This window comes from Miscanthus floridulus, chromosome 1 (genome assembly GCF_019320115.1).
Source record: "Miscanthus floridulus cultivar M001 chromosome 1, ASM1932011v1, whole genome shotgun sequence".
Lineage (NCBI taxonomy): Eukaryota > Viridiplantae > Streptophyta > Magnoliopsida > Poales > Poaceae > Miscanthus > Miscanthus floridulus.
In genome coordinates this window covers 95,771,618-95,789,478 of record NC_089580.1, presented here as the reverse complement: position 1 = coordinate 95,789,478, position 17,861 = coordinate 95,771,618, and the positions used below count along the sequence as shown (strand labels likewise).

Here is a 17,861-nt window from a genome sequence, read left to right as displayed (position 1 = left end):
GTACCTGAACGATCTCTGGATCCCATGGCAAGGACATCTGCGAGTGGAACTGACTGCAACTTCAGCGACATGGTCATGGAAACACCTGACAGCTTAGTCCCATTGCAGCACGAGGCCAGGAGTGCCTTCCAACCTATTGCTGCATTGTCCATCAGGAACCTCAACCTTACTTGGTCACCAGAGAGTAGCTTGGAGTCACCTGATCTCCACCACTTCCGTGTCTCTATGTCAGGAGCCGATGACCTCCTAAGCTTCATGTCACTTGCAGCCTCAGAGTGGACTGCTCAAACGAGTATTACACTTTCGAGGTCGACAAGTGGTCGGTATGAAGCCTCAGGAGGCGAGGACAGCGACCGAATACCCTCTAGAATTGTGCACCGGTCATCCAATTGGACAAATGTCATTCTTAATTCAGGTAGGCAGGAAACTATGTCCAATCTGAGATTGCCTACAGCTGTACGGTTCATTACTAACACCAGACTGACCTAGCTCAAAATTGTGTTGCTAAGAGTTGTTGACTTTTTAATTAGTTATGTGTTGTTAGCCTGTGGCCATGCATTGGTCAGAACCAGTGTTGGAAACCTAGTTTTGGGTTTTAGAGTCGGGTACAGTGCTACTACTATATTCTTCTTATTCTTAATGTTCTGCAATCAATGGATACATGTGCCTCTTCAAGATGGCTATTCTACTCTTACCATTGTTTACGGTTACTTGATCTGAATTTACTCCACGGCTAGGTTTGCTTGACCATTGTCATTGTTTTCTGATCTGACACACATTACAGCCTTATAAATAAAATTCTTTCATTATGTTTAGGGTTTATATAAATTTGGCATATAATCTTATAATTCATTTCGTTCATGTAAATTTGGAATAATATGACATTTAAACCTTCAACAAAATTCTTTCCTTGTTGCCTTGATCAGATTTGACAATTTGTCACGAAGAACAAGTATAAATATGAAAGGGATCCTAATTTTCTATTATAATAACCTAATAGGGCTCTTGTATTCTTACCCATGTTTTCTAGTCTAACTGTGATTTTGTCCTCATTTAACTTTGTGATTTTGCCTATGCTTTTCCAAAACGATGGTAGAGTTTATCCTTGTTTCATTTAGAGGAGTTAAATTGTAAGTTCAACTATAAAAGACTAGTTTTCCCATGTGAATTTGCCCCTAGGTTTTTTAGTACTATGTGACTTTAGCCTCTATTTTGACACAATATTTAGATAACATTTTAAAATAATTTATAGAAAATTTTGCAAAAATTTAAAATTTAAGCAAAATTTAACATGTTTAATCAACCATTAGCAAAATCTGAGAGGGTTAGGTGAAGGTTAATGGTTAGTATCATCTTTTATTTTTTTCAGTTTTTTCTTTAATTTAATTATTCGACATTAATCTAATAGAGTCTAGAGTCTAAAATAGGGGTGAAAGGTGGGTTGATATTTTAAAGGGAGAATTGTCTGTTGGATATCCAGAGTGATAGTCCTTTGCTGGCGGACACCCACTTTGGAGCATTTTGTCAGAAGGCACTTTGGTTTAGTGAAATTAGGCTACAGGATACCGCGGACCGGTTGCAGCCTGTTGAGGAGAGAGAACAGCGGTGAAATTATAATCTTGTCCCTGCCGCTTTCTTCTTCCTCTCTCTATTTCTCTTTTTTTCTGTTTCACGGCGAACCGAATGAGGTGGAGGGGGAGCTTCTGACCCGCAGAGCAAGCAAAGACAACAAGTGCAGCCCAGCCTAGCGTCCCCGCGCACGCACGCGCCGAGGCCGAGGGCGAGGTGGCTGTGGCCCAACCGGACCCATGGGGGGCTGCTACTCCGCCTTCGCTTGCTCGCGGAAGCTGCGCGGCCGCATCTCCTTCGTCCTCCCCGTCACCGAGCGCGACCGCGACGACCGCTCTAGTGACGGCGGCGCCAGCTCCGCCGCGTCCGCCACACCGTTCCCGACCCGGTCCCTGTCCCCGCACAAGAACGACGCCGCCGCCGCGTTGGCGCCACCGGGCTCGTCGTGCGCGCCGCCCGTCTTCTTCCACCCGGCGCCGCCGCTCGCGCTGCCCGCGCATGTCCGGGCCACCGACGCAGGCCGGGTCCATGGTCCGTAGACCAGCGGTGGGCTGTGAGAGCGATCCACCATGGACCAGGCGCATGGTGTGGGTATTTCTAATGTATTATGAGATTTATTTTCCTATAAGAAAGCGGCCGTACACTGGGTGTGATGTCAAAAAGCTAGAAAGAGCAAAGGCACGCACAGTCGGTTGCTAGCTTGCTCTGCTCACTTGCGCGAGTGTGGTGTCACGCCGTGCTCATGGTGTGTCTGCGCATGTGTGCGAGGAGGAGACGCTGGGGTGTCCGCGCTCGGCGTGGCAATGCTAGGGACCTTGCGGTCGTGGAAGCTGCCGGCAATGGCTCTCGACCGGCAGTGCGCGTGGCAGTGCAGCGTGCGCGTGCAGGTGTGCGGGGAGGGGTTGGTGGTGGTGGAGGGATGTGGGTGCTCACCTTATGCTGAACTATGCCGGAGATGAGATGGAGGTGGTGCGGTGGTGGCCGCCGGCTATGGCCTTGGCGGCGAACAGAGCATGCCGGTGTGCTGCTCGCGGTGCTGCTGCTGGCTTGGCGCAAAAGGGGTGCGAGGGTGCAGATAAGAAGAGGGCGGGGCAAGGATGTGGACAAGGGGCTACAGCGCGCCAGAGGAACCCGAGTCCGGTGTTGTTCGGGATCGAAGATGGCCAAAAGGATGAGCGTCAGTTAGCATCATGGGGAATTTTTTGGCCCGGTTCAGAACTGGAGAAAGGGAGAGAGGAAGAAGAAAGCGGCAGGGGCAAGAATGTCATTTCACCGATGTTCTCTCTCCTCAACCGACTGCAACCAGTCCGTGGTGTCTTGTGGCCTAATTTCACCGAACCAAAGTGTATTCTGGCAAAATGCTCTAAAGTGGGTGTCCGCTAGCAAAGGACCATCACTTTGGATGTCCAACAGACAATTCTCCCTATTTGAAAAATGGCGGTAAAATCACCTAGTTGAAAAGATGAGGTTAAAATAAAATTGGCCTTTCGAGTAGGGATGGGAACACCAATCTCCCTGACCGAATATTATCCTAGTTCAGTCACCTCTTAACTAGCTTCAGCAATTGGTCTCAAAAAATTATGAGGAAAAAACAACTTAAGCTACATATTTCTTTTGCTTCCTAAGAGCATATCCAAGAGTCCCCTATATCCTTTTCCCATCTATATTTTTTTGAGAAAAAAGAGAAAAAACTCATCTTCAAGAGTACCCCATATCCCTTCTTCATATTTTACCAATTGGCAAACCGGCCTCCGTAGTGTGTAAAAATACGCGGAGCGAGACCGCGCGCGTCTTCTCCTTCCCGCGCCGTCTCCTCCGCGGAAGCTATCGAAGCTGAGCCTCTCCGACGTGAACGGGCTGCCCTGCGCCGTGCAGCCGACTGCGTCGCCAAACCACTTGCGCTCGATCGAGCTCATCTCGTCGCTCTCCGTGAGGTTCAGGATCGCCTGCGACAAGTCCGCCACGTACGGCGACCCCTTGGGGAACGCCTGCTTGATCAAAGCTCTGCGTACAGTGACCCCTTGGGGAACCCCACGATGGCGCCGATGGTGCTGTTGAGCAGCGCCTTGTGGAAGCTCTGCGTGGCCTTGTACGACTTGAGCCTGGACTGAGGGAAGCCCGACTTGTTCATGGCGGCCCACTGTTAAGCTATTCGGATCATCTAGGTAGGGATCTAGTCGGGGTGCATGATAGATCAAAGACCTAGAACTAGTTCTAGTACTACCAGAGAAAAAACAGAGAGGGTAGTTTAGGTCTTACGACCTGACACCGCGGAAGGAGTAGATCCAGAGGCCTCCATCGGGTTCGCTGGTGTAGTCTGTGCACGGGCAACGATGGTTGGGGAAGAGTCGGTGAAGTCTGGCGACGCGGTGAGGTGCAGTGAAGCCGACGGTGATGATGGTGGCATCTTCCCGTCGCTGGCTGCGCACCCTTGCTAGATCGGACTTAGGGTTTGTTGGTGGGGCAGATTGGCTCATGGTGAACCTCATACCTTGAGCCGCCGGCCCCCACCACTTTATATAGCACAGTGCGACAGGGGCCCACCAACCATGTAGGGTTGGGCGCCCCCGATCAGGGCGCGTGACCAAGGCCCAATAGGCTGTTGGGCTTATTGGCTGGGAGATCAATCTAACATTCTCCCCCTTGATCTCACACTATTACTTTTATCTTTAAACTTTAAACTTCAATCCTTTTATCCTTACTCATTTCTTCACAGATGATGCATATAGCATGTTTCATCATCACGGTCAATCGCCGATAGATTTAACAGCTACAATGCACGTCTCTGATCTAAAATAGTTACTTTAACTTTTGGGCCCTTTATAGTCTAGGAATCATAGGCTTTCCCTTAAACCCATGCCGGCTACATGTTCTCTGAACACATTGGGTGGTAAGCCTTTTGTAAGCGGATCCGCGAGCATCTTTTCGGTACTTATATGCTCAAGACTTATCATTTGATCCCGGACTCTATCCTTCACAACATAATACTTTATGTCAATGTGTTTGGCAGCACCACTTGACCTATTGTTGTGAGCATACTATACTACTGGATTATTATCGCAGTATAACTTAGTGGTCTATTGATGTCGTCAACCACATTCAAACCGGGTATGAACTTCTTTAGCTAGTTCACCTGCCCTATTGCCTCATAACACGCTACAAACTCGGCATACATTGTGGATAATGTAGTGATGGTTTGCTTTGAGCTTTTCCATGAAATAGCTCCCCCTACGAGAGTGAATACATATCCAGACGTGGATTTTCTATTATCTCCCGCATAATCAAAATCTGAATATCCCACTATATGGAGTGAATCAGATCTTCTATACGTCATCATGAGGCCTTTCGTTCCTTGCAAATAACGCAAGACTTTCTTTACCAATTTCCAGTGTTCTATTCTAGGATTGCTCTGGAATCTACCAAGTAACCTGGTAACAAATGCCAAGTCAGGGCGCGTGCACACTTGAGCATATTGCAAGCTTCCGACAGCTGAAGCATATGGAACCACTTTCATTTGATCGATCTCATATTGGTTCCTGGGGCATTGAAAATCCCCATATCTATCGCCCTTGACTATAGGAGCAGGTGAGGGACTACATTTGTGCATACTGAATTTCTTTAAGACTTTTTCTATGTATGCTTTTTGTGATAGTCCTAATACCCCTTTTCTTCTATCTCGGTGAATCCCGATCCCTAGAACGAACGAAGCTTCACCAAGATGTTTCATATCAAATTTTGAGGACAAAAACTTCTTTGTCTCCAGTAGTAGACTGACATCACTGCTAGCAAGTAAGATATCATCCACATATAGGACAAGGAAGATAAACTTCCCATTCTTAAACTTTGCGTAGACACAATTGTCCTCAACATTATCTTTAAACCCAAAATTCTTTATTGTCTGATCAAACTTCAAGTACCACTGTCTTGAAGCTTGTTTTAATCCATAAATGGATTTCTTTAGGCGGTATCCCAATCGTTCTTTTCCTTCCATGACAAAACCTTTCGGTTGTGCCATGTAAACATTTTCCTCTAAGTCTCCATTGAGAAATGCCGTCTTTACATCCATCTGATGTAATTCTAAATCGTAATGTGTCACTAATGCCATTATGATTCTGAAGGAATCCTTACATGAGACTAGAGAAAAGGTCTCATTGTAATCAATCCCTTCTCTTTGTGTAAAGCCTTTTGCCACAAGTTGGGCTTTATATCTCTCTATATTCCCTTGAGAGTTAAGTTTTGTTTTGTAGACCCATTTACAGCCTACTGTTTTGGCTCCTTTAGGAATTATCTCCAAATCCCAAACTTTATTTGCATTCATTGATTTCATTTCATCTTCCATGGCCTCAAGCCACTTTGATGAATGATCACTTTTCATGGCTTCTTCAAATGAAGTGGGATCATCCTCCATTTAGAATTCTTCAGTGTTGTACACTTCATAATCAGCAGAAATAGCTGATTTTCTAATTCTTTGAGACCTTCTAGGGGCCTCCTCATTTGGCACATTTTCTGTTTGAGGCTGTTGTTGCTCCCCCTCATGTGTGGCAATAGGTTCTATAGGATCCTGAGGAACAGGTTCCTCATCATCATTCATTGTTGCCATAGGCGGGATAACAATAGGTGCTGGCACCACAGTGTCTTATACTGTCGGTGCAGCAACAGCAGGTAGTGAGAAAAATGGCTCATGAATTATCGGAGTGGGTGCATACACCCGCTTCTCTTCAAGGTCAATTTCTCAAGCTACCATGCTCCCCCTTATCATTTCATCCTCTAGGAAGACAGCGTGTCTCGTTTCCACAAACTTTGTATGTCTATCTGGACAGTAGAAACGAAAACCTTTTGACTTTTCTGGGTAGCCAATGAAATGGCAACTCACTGTTTTGGGATCTAGCTTCCCAATGTTTGGGTTAAAAACTTTAGCCTCAGTAGGGCTCCCCCACACACGCAAGTGGTTAAGTGAGGGTACTCTTCCTGTCCACAACTCATACGGTGTTTTGGGCACCAACTTACTTGGTACTCTATTGAGAATATGAATGGCGGTTTTTAACGCCTCCATCCATAGACTCATCGGTAAAGTGGAGTAACTTATCATACTGCGCACCATATCTATTAGGGTACGATTGCGCCTTTTAGCTACTCCATTCTGCTGAGGTTCGCTCGGTGTGGAATACTAGGCTACTATGCCATTCTCCTATAAGAACCTTGCAAAAGGTCCAGGAACTTGGCCATATGGGGTATGCCGACCGTAGTACTCTCCACCACGGTCAGACCTGACTATCTTTATCTTCAAATTGTGTTGGTTTTCAACTTCTGCCTTAAATATCTTAAATTTATCCAATGCTTATGTTCTTTCTTTGATTGGATAAATGTAGCCATAACGGGAGCAATCATCTGTGAATGTTATGAATGAATCAAAACCATCCACACTCTTTACAGGAAAGGGACCATAGATGTCTGTGTGAATAATCTGTAGAATTCCTGCGCTTCGTTTGGCATCTTTCTTAATTTTCTTTACATACTTTCCTTTTATGCAATCTCTATATTGTTCTAAATCTGAGAGCTCTAATGGAGGAAGAATATCATTCTTAACTAATCTTTCTATTCTCCCCCTCGAAATATGGCCTAAACGACAGTGCCATAATTTCGACAACGCATCGTGAGCTCTCTTTCGTTTTCTATTTGCATTGTTCGATGAGGATACATTCTCATTCACATCACATACGGAATTCACATTTTCACGAAGTGATAACAAATAAAGCTCGTCTTGTCGGAAGGCAAGACCAATACATCTATTATTAAACAATATATGACATTTGCCATTTCCAAAATGGCAATCATAACCATCATGGTCCAACTTTGATACACTAATCAAGTTTCTTTGCAAAGAAGGTACATAAAGAACATCTCTAAGAAAAAGTATGAAGCCATCAGCAAGCTCTAGCGGAAGATCGCCAACGGCCTCAACATCTGCTTGTACTCCATTTGCGACTTTAATAAAACTTTCGCTTCTTTGCAAAGTTCTCATCGAACGGAATCCCTGTAATGAATTAGCAACATGAATAGTTGCACCTGAATCAATCCACCAAGTAGATTTTGAAAACTTGACATACAAGGATTTATTTACGAACGTAATAATGTTCTCACCTTTATTTTTCTTAATCATCTTTAGGAAATCGGGACAATTCTTCTTATAATGTCCCATCTTCTTACAGTAGAGACACTGGTCTTTATCCACTAGGAATTGCTTGCTCTGAGACTGTTGCATGGGACCCTTTCTAGATGACTTGGAGGAAGAGCTGTTATTATAGTTCTTTTTCTTATCTTTTAGGTAGTTGACAGTACCACCCTGTGAAACTTTTATTCTTTCCTCCTCCTGCACACACATGGCTATGAGCTTTTCTAAATCCCATTTCTCGAGCTATATGTTGTAATTAACAACAAAGGTGTCAAATTCTTTTGGTAAAGAAGCAAAAATCAAATGAATAAGAAACTCATCCTTGAGTGCCAAATCCATTGGTTTGAGCTTAGATGCCAAATTGCTCATTCTCAGTATGTGCTCTCTAATGCCACTGCCGCCACCAGAGTACCTTTCTATGACCTGCTGCTTGATCAGCTGGGTTGCATATGTCTTTGAAGAGCCAGTGAACTGACTCTTTATTCTTTCTAGGTACTCTGTGACTGTGTCATAGTTTGGAATTGAGCCCACTATTGCAGGCTCAATTGTATTCTTTATCACAGCCAAACATTTCTTATTGGCTGTGACCCACTTTCTATTTTCAAGGTCAAAAGACATCTTTACGGGAGCAAAGTCCCGCTCTCTGTTCTGCCATGTAGCATCAGTCTCATCTGTCTCTCTCACCGGTGCCACAGGTTCTTTGGGACACGGTGTGGTGACTACCCAGTCCACCTCAGCCCATATGAAGGCCAAGTCGATCTTTTTCTTCCATTCAATGTAGTTATCCCCTTTTAGAGTGGGGATCTCTTTGATACAACTCATCAAGTTGTATTCGCCTGAAAACACAATTTAAATAGTGTGAGAACACAAATAATAACAACAACAATTGCATGCCTTAGTTCAACGTTGGTCAAAATTAAAACATACAATTGTTCTCTACATTAATTCTACATCACCGTTGGGCAGAAATAGAATTAATGCAAGACAAAACATCATAATATTGCCATTAATCAACATTAGTTAGAATAACAACAATATTATAATCAATTTAAAACATATCCATTTTCAAAATTAAATTCTCCCGTTGGTTCGAATTTAATAATGAAAATTACATCTTTAAATATGCAGCGGAAAAAAATGAACTCATTTTCTTGAATTTTACCCACAGGAAAATCCTCTTTTCTATTTTCTTTTTAGCCAATTTCCATTTTACAGGAAATAAAATTTTTTTACTGGAAAAGGAAAAACAAAATTGACTCAAACAGTACTGACTATTCAGCCCGGCCAGCAAAACAGCCCGGCCCACCTCAGCTTCGCGACGCCCGGCCGCACCCAGGCCGCAACCTGGGCCTAGGCTGCCAATGCTGCGTTGCCACGCGCGCCCGCCTGGGCCGTGAAATGGCCCACTCAATCTCGGCCGTTCGTGCCGATCCGACGGCCATCCGCGCGCATCGCAGGAACAAAACCGGCGACCATTGCGGTGCCCTTGAACCCTAGTGCCATTCGGCCTTCTCCACTCTCTGTCTTCGCCGCTCTCTTTCTCTCTTTTCTCAGCGTAGCCACAGCAGCACCGAGCGACTCAAGCGGCGAATTGGTGGAGCCCTAGCGCCGTCGCCGGCCCCCTCGCCGGCGTGCGCGCTCCCCAGCGGGTGAGCACGCCGCCGTCGAGCGGTCTGGCCATGGCGCCCCTGTGGCTAGATCCCGGTGAGCTGTGCCCCCCTCGGCCGGCCCTTTCTTTTCCTCGCGTGCCGGCGTGCACGACGACAAGGTAAGCCACCCCTTTCCCCTCTTCCCCTCATGGTTTCTTTGGTTCTTTTTCTCGGATTTCATCCGATTTGGAGATTAGGGTTAGGTTTTTGGGGATGGGGTTTCACTATTTACTTTTTCCCAAATTAATTTCGGGATTTAGGGTTTGGTTTAAACATGAAATCGACTTCTTCTTCTTCTTTCTTTAACCCAGTTAGGGTTAGGGTTCAACCGAACCCTTTTCTTTCCTGATTTGTTTAACCTAGTTAGGGTTAGGGTTCATCCGAACGTCGGCCGAAACCCTCTTCTTCTTAGATCCGCACTGGATCTAATCGTCTTTTCCTTTTTCTAAATGGTTCACCCGTTCTAGATCAAAACCCTAGAAAACAAGCTCTAGTACCATTGTTAAGCTATTCAGATCGTCTAGGTAGGGATCTAGCCGGGGTGCATGATAGATCAAAGACCTAGAACTAGTTCTAGTACTACCAGAGAAAAAAACAGAGAGGGGTAGTTTAGGTCTTACGACCTGACACCACGGAAGGAGTAGATCCAGAGGCCTCCATCGGGTTCGCTGGTGTAGTCTACGCACGGGCAGCGATGGTTGGGGAAGAGTCGGTGAAGTTCGGCGACACGGTGAGGTGCAGTGAAGCCGACAGTGATGACGGTGGTGTCTTCCCATCGCTGGCTGCGCACCCTTGCTAGATCGGACTTAGGGTTTGTTGGTGGGGCGGATTGGCTCATGGTGAACCTCATACCTTGAGCCACCGGCCCCCACCACTTTATATAGCGCAGTGCGATAGGGGCCCACCAACCATGTAGGGTTGGGCACCCCCGATCAGGGTGTGTGACCAAGGCCCAATAGGCCGTTGGGCTTATTGGCTGGGAGATCAATCTAACACCCACATGAAGGAGTTGTTCAAGATCCCGACTTTGTCCGTTCCCCGCCCGCCGGCTCAAGCTGCGGCATGGTCAGCATGGACGTCAGGCTCGCCATGTAGCTGGACTGTAGGATGAGCACCACGAACACCCACACCACCACCATGAACCGTGATAGGTTGCTCTTCAGGTTCTCCCCTACATCCACCGAGCGGGCATTCCCGATCCAAGCACGTCGTTACCAATGGGCAATGGCGGATCACCGCAAGCAGCCAAGGTGCAAGCAACAGGGGGAGCGAGCATTACTATGTGCAAGGTTGAAAAGCCGAAGTAGAGGAGGGTGTCGATCTAGTCGGATGGGGGGCCACAGAACTCCTTGTTGCTGCGGGTGCTCGATGGCCTAGACCAAGAAGCCGGTGGTGATGAAGAAGGCGCGGCTTGAGGAAGACCCAGGCGGCGCGCTTGCTGCGCTGGTCGTGCATCGGCACCACCATGGAGATCCCTGACGACATGTGGGGCAGCATGGAGTCCACGTGCTGTGACCGGTCTGATGTGATGGTGATGTCCGCCACCACCGCGTTGAACTCCTGTGGACACGATGCAGCTAACTTAAGCTCAAATCCTATTTTTTGGAAGCCAATTATTGCAAACTCTTGGAGATGGACTTCTTTTATCCTCCCAATACCTTTTGGGGAGTTGCAAAACTACATGTTTTAGGGAGGAAAAATGAGGTACTCTTGGAGATGCTCAAAGGCAATATCTAGGTATTCACAACCCATTGAGCATGTTAGTATAGAGTGTATTAAGCCCAATGCTGCCATCTATCAGGACCATCGTCATTTGGATACTTCCTACCATCGACCACAAGAGGGAAATGGCGGGGATGTGGAATGTGGTCGGGATGATCACACTTGTTAGATGTGATTGTTGACTTTGACCACTTTAAGTAAGTTGGCCGCTAGTTGTAATGAGTTAACGACTTGGACGGCAAGCTTCTGCGTGCGCTTAAATTGATAAGCTTCTAGACCTCCGAAGATCATTATGACGCCCATGAGCTGATCTATGCCCCTGAGCTCAAGGAACTGGTCGCGGGTTCAGAACTGCGACAAGCATCAAGTTGTTCGTCGGAGGTCGATGTTTGGATTTCTGGTGGTTTGGACACTCAAAACACTCAGTGACACATGCAATTTTATCATGGTTCGGCAAGTAGTGTTCTTCGTGTTAGGAATGTCCAATCAGGGGTTTCTTACAACAATGGAATAGTGAAAGCTCTAGTTTGGTTTTTGGATAATGGATAAAACCCTAGGTACGAACCTTTGGCTCTAAGTGAATACGAGATAGTTTGGTACACACCAAGCAGTGGTGCAAATGGATGATGATCATGATGATGGTGATGGCCATGGTGATGATCAAGTGCTCAAGCTTGGAAAAGAAGAAAGAGAAATAAAATAGCTCAAGGCAAAGGTATACTTAATAGGAGTGTTTTGTTTTACCACTCAAGACACCAAGTGGGTGTGAGTGAGCTTAGGATAGATAGCCGTACTATTAAGAGGGGTGACACGCGTATTGAAATGCGGTTATCATAGTGTCACTAGATGTTCTAACTCACTGCATATGCATTTAGATTCTAGTGAGTGCTAACACCCTTGAGAATGCTTTCTGAAAATGTTAACACACGTGCACAATGGTAATACACTTGATGGTTAGCACTTGGGACCAAGGGTGGAGAAGTTTGAGTTGAAAAGGAGGTGGAAACAGGGACCGGACTCTGCCTGGTGGGAGGACCGGATCCTAAGGGGAGAGTTCGGTCCGCCCCTCTACCTAGGCCGAGCGTGCGGCCCTGGTTTTGGATTCAGGCGCGGCATGACCGGATGCGGCGACAAGAGTCCGGTTGTGCCAGCACTGTGCACAGGGGGCTACATGGCATCGCAGGAGCGACTGAACTTTGAAGGTGAGTCTAGTCATGTGTGACCGAACTCAGTTCGAGGGGTCTAGAACCTCTCGGTGTAAAAAAAGCCTCGACCGGACTTTGGCCTTCGGCGGGTCCGGTCATTCCTATTGGCAGGTCCGGTCATTGTTTTGCGTTAGGGCGCTCTCTGTCTCTGCTTTGGACTCGAGCGACCATACCTAGGGGTCGAGGTTCGGTCCAAAGTAACTTAGGCGCACGACTGACTTGACCGTTGCAGATCGACGCTCGGCATTCAAAGACGTTGTTGTTGACGGTCACTAACACCCGTTTTGACCATCAACATTCCACCCAAAAGCATGGCAAAGTGAGGTAAAACATCATCACATGTGAAGAATTTTGTTTATAATTCACCAAGTTCCACGTGTGCTTGTAGAATTATTTGTATGCAGGAAAATATAGCAAAAATAGGCCAAATTGGTGACAAACATGGACACATGGAGCAAGTGGATGTGACAGGAGGTCATGGGTCCACTTGGCAATGCCGCTCGGCCCCCAAGTCGCCCTGCCACATCACCAATCCGTGGGAGCTGCTCTAGAGCCAATGAAAGTGTCTATTCAATTTGGTTTGATCAATGGACAAGATTTGATGATGGTGGATCCATGCGCCCATTGTCATAGACTTGGGAGCCTCCAACAGACTTACCAATTGCCTCACTGTCTGAATTTCAACATGTGCTACCTCTACAACCGCCATTGGGAGCCAACCATCGCCGTTGGATCAAGAGACAGTGGAATGGAGGGCCAGCCGACGCCCCCTAGCGCCACCAGGCGCCCTAGGGCACCCAACATACCTCCTGATGCCTATAAATACCCCCATGCCTCTCTACACTATAAATAGAGGGTGTGGAGCTTAGTGGAGAAGTGCCCTATTCGATTCCAACTGCTCCAAGCTTCTCTTAGCTTTTTAGCTTAGCATTAGCTATAGAGTAGTAGTCTAGTAGCAGAATAGAGCAAGAGCGGAGCTCCTCTCAGAGCCGGAAGAGTCTTCTGGGTCTGGTATAGCTCTTTTGTAATTCTTTCATTTAGCATTTACTTTATTCAGTATTTATTTATGTACTTTATTTTAGTATTATTGCTTTGCTTCACTTAAGTTCTAGTTCATTAGTGTTCATCATTAGTGAGCTTAGGTGCTTATTGTTTGGCATTAGTAGCATATGTTATCTCTTAATTAGTAGCTATTCGTTAGTATTGGTTCCACCATCTGGTTAGGGTGCTTTGATCTCATTTCATCAAAGCTCGGATCGAAGTAGTAAGTTTATAGATTAAGCATGGTGCTTAGGCTATAGATTACCTATGGATACGTCTAGGCCTCTAGATAGATTGTGGTAGGTGGCAAGTGGTGACAGCATTATCCATCCTTTGTATTCCACCACGATAGGTCTAGTTATTAAATCGTAGGGCTCATGACAGACCTTGTCTATTTAACTCTTCTAGTTGGTAGGCGGGCTGTGCCCCGAAGTACTAGCGCATTTCTCCTAGTCATTAGTTTACCCTTAGTTACTTGAAAGATAATTTGCTCGCTCTCTCACCTAGCTATCTCTAGTGTAGCTTGTTTAGTAGTTTAGTTTAGGTAGTTCACATTCAACTTCCACTATCTTTCACCTACCTAGGATACACTTAGGTTTCCCTTAGCAACCTACTAGTAAATATAAATTCTAGCCTTCCGTCTTCCTATGGGAAAAATATAAATTCGACACTCAGTACTCACCGAGCAAAGTGCTACACGATAGTTCTATGCGCTTGTGAAATTCCTCCAGTAGCTAAGAAGTATCAATAAGCATTTCTGGTGCTGTTGCTGGGGAAGGCAACTGGCCTCGGATTTATATTTGTGCTAGTCTTGCTAACTAGTCTTTTAGTTATCTTAAGTAGTTTATCCTTTTTTCCTCATACCCTACCACTACCCTACACGATCATGGGCGATAAGTCCATTCATGGTTTTTCTACACCCTCGCTTGCTAATGTAGCCACCAGACCCAATGTTATCAATGGGGACGCTAACTTTGAGCTTAAGCCAGCGTTAATTACGATGGTTCAGGCTAGTCCATTTTGTGGGAAAGCCCACGAGGATGCAAATGCTCACCTTCAACACTTTTTGGAGATTTGTAGCACATTCACCATTAAGGGAGTGAACCAAGAGGCTATACATCTTCACCTTTTCTCCTTCTCTTTGTTAGGAAAGGCTAAGCAATGGTTTTACTCTAACGCTCTTCACAATAGACTAACACTCTTCATTGTAGACACATGGGATAAGTGTTCCAATGCTTTCCTAGTTAAGTTTTTCCCTATGGGTTAGACTAACGCTCTTCGCAATAAGATCTCTAGTTTTCAACAACTAGCAAATGAATCGATTCCCAAAGCTTGGGAACGAATGCAAGAGTGCATCTCTGCATGCCCACACCATGGCATGGAAGACTGGCTTTTGATCCAGAACTTCTACCATGGGTTAGTGCCATTAGATAGGAGTCATTTAGATGATGTTGCTGGTGGAGCGTTCTTTTTGCTAAGTGTTGCAGATGCCAAGACACTGATAGAGAAGATGGTTTCCAACCAAAGATGGAGCGACGATCGACTCCAACCCCATAAACGAGGTATGCATTCAGTTAAAGAAATTGACATGCTTGTAGCTAAAATGGACCTGCTCGCAAAGCGAGTAGAACATTATGAGAAGGTGAGTGCCCAAGAGACAATCAAAGCCATGGAATCCCACATGACTTGTGAAGTCTGTGGAAATGTTGGACATTCAGGCAATTCCTATCCTGAGATCCAGGAGGACCTCAATTTCATCAACACCGACAATGGGTTCTGTCCACAACAGCATTAAGGCTAGAATGAGCGCTCCAACAATCAGGGAGGTAACAATTATTACTCTTCTCAATGCATGAATAATCAAGGTAATAATAGTTATGCTTTCCTTAAAGATCTTCTTTATAGTCAAAATAGAATGACTGATAGCATTAATAAAAAGTTGCATGCTCATGACAAGATGTTGGAAAATATAAATGCTAAATTGGATGAGTTTTGTCCTGCTTTAAAGAATCAACTTAGTTTTATTAAAATGATAGAAACCCAATTAGCTCAAATTGTTGCTGCTATACCATCCTATGAAAAAGATACAATTCCTGGCAAACCTAAAAGAACCATGGAGACAGCCAACCTTGTTACAGCAAGGTATGGCTATGCTTTAAGTTCTTAGGGTTCCTACTTAGTAGATTCACTATTTACCATTAAGAAAGGTGATCTCGGAACCCCCTTGATTACCTGCTCTATTGGAACTCATACCTTCCATAATGCTCTATGTGATCTAGGATCTAGTGTTAACATAATGTCTAAGGAAACTTATGATAGATTGTTTTACAGTCCCCTAGCTTCAACCTCACTTTACTTACAGCTAGCCGATCAATCCACCCGTTATCTCGAGGGAGTAGCCACTGATTTATTAGTTAAAGTTAGGAGTGCTTATGTTCTAACAGATTTCATGATCTTAGACATGGGCAACGCTAAGGATACACCTTTAATCCTTGGTCGTCCTTTCCTTAATACTGCAAATGCTTGCATATATGTGGCTTCTGGGCAAATCTAATTCCACTTTGCTGGAAGAAAAGAAATATTTGCTTTTACCTCTGGACAACCTCTCTTTGATGAGAAACAGGAAAAGAAGAAGCATCCGAAGAGAATCAAGATGAAGAAACCAAAGCTGATTGAAGAACCAGAGAGGCCTGTTAAGAAGAAGAAGAAGAATAGAAAGAGGAGGCGTAAAAAGATCCATCCTCAAACTGATCATCCCCTGATCCTAACAAGGCCTCCGAGGTGGAACAAGAGGAAACACCTCCGTCCAAGGATGAATGACCTTGAGCCCATCAAAAAGGTAAGTTCTCCATCTATTGCATTTATTTACCACATTTCATTAGTTGCATCTCATATCTAAATTTCCAATAAATTTGCTTTGCATTGCATGATAGGTTAGTTGCATTTAGCTACTCTATGTTAATAAATAAAGTTCTATAGTAGTTATGCATGATAGGATAGATTTGCATTTAAAAAATGCAAAAAAATAATGAATAAAAATAAATAATATTCTGTGTTGACGGTCGTTAACACCAATTATAAACCGTCAACATATCCTGCATATGTACTTAATTCCATCACCAAACATAGGTATAGGGGTTTAAACTAATGAATTCCATGAGGTTTGGTAAATATTTGTATGCAGGATGATTTATCCAGAAAACAACTCCCGGGACCACTGCATACACTCTAAACAAGCAAACCGACGACAACAAGTGATTCAACCCACGAAAACTATGAAAGACGACTCTAGAAGGTTCCAGAAGATACCACGCCGAAGCTTGGGCCAAACGGCCATGAAAGTGGGCCAGACGGCCTAGCCCATAGGCCGGTCGGCCTGCCACGGAGCCCGCTCGCCCTCCGCCGCTTCGTACTCCTTCCAATGATCTACGACGTTGATTTTAAGGCGGTTTTAGGTCGGATATATATATACTTTGATCCAAAGTGCACAAGAGTTGAGTTAGTCTTAGTTATAGTCGGGTATATATATACTTTGATCCTGTGATAAGAATATCATAGGAATCTACCTCATCTGTTGTTCTCCCGAGTTGATTAGTTTACATTATCTTTACAGATCTATCCCCTGAGTGTCATTATGCTTAATTACTATTTATATATTTACCCTCTACTTAAGCTATGCTGGTATGTTGATAGATATTCCTTTGTTACTCAATAAGTCTTACTCCATTGTTTCCATGTGGTAAAATATAAATAACAATACCTGGAATACTCCCGATAAAATACTACAATGGTATTTTGTGCGCTTGCAGAATCCTTCATATTCTTTTTGCGTTAATAAATACCAACAAGCATTTTTTTGTGCCATTGCCGGAGAAACAATTGGCGTAAAGATTTAGATCATTAGCATACCTCTAGCTTTAGTAGGATTACCCATGTTCTGTTGAAATGTGGAATAAGACAGGACAGTAGACGTCGTTTCGACCTTTCAGTAAGCTTTCACAAGAAAAGAAGAAACATTAAAGAACCCCAGGGTGCCTAAACATTCAAGATCCATCAACATTGGAACCCTGCCATCTCATAGGTTTGCATAAACATATATAACCATGTGTAGATTAGAGAAAAGGTCGACGTCACAAGAATTCAAATCACATCTCAAGTGACGAATACAGACGCTGCACTACTCACAAATTCCATCATGTGAGTCATGGTAAGTATAATCAAGAAAGATGAGATAGTCTTGCTCATGGACTTTAAACTTTATGAGTAATTATCTTTTAATTTTTGCATACCACTGCCTGATTACTTTAAATAATTCATGCATCCACTCTGTTTAGTTTGAATTCTCTCATATCAAATTCACAGCATATTTAGTTACCTACATATATCCACTTGCATCCTTTGTCTTAAAAAAAGAAATCACTCACCATGATCATGCTCTTTCATCTCTATTTGAATAAATCTTTACAATGCTTTCATGTTATCTTTGTCTGCTATAGTATGCTT

The 17,861-nt window shown here is 44.6% G+C and overlaps 1 non-coding gene across 1 annotated transcript; it reads right to left on the bottom strand.

Annotated features, from left to right (window-relative positions):
• Nucleotides 1–14,629: 14,629 nt before the first annotated feature.
• LOC136511888 (small nucleolar RNA R71) lies at nt 14,630–14,738 on the bottom strand. Its single transcript, XR_010772897.1, has one exon. It is a non-coding gene; the product is annotated as a small nucleolar RNA R71 (small nucleolar RNA).
• Between the last annotated feature and the right edge of the window lie 3,123 nt (nt 14,739–17,861).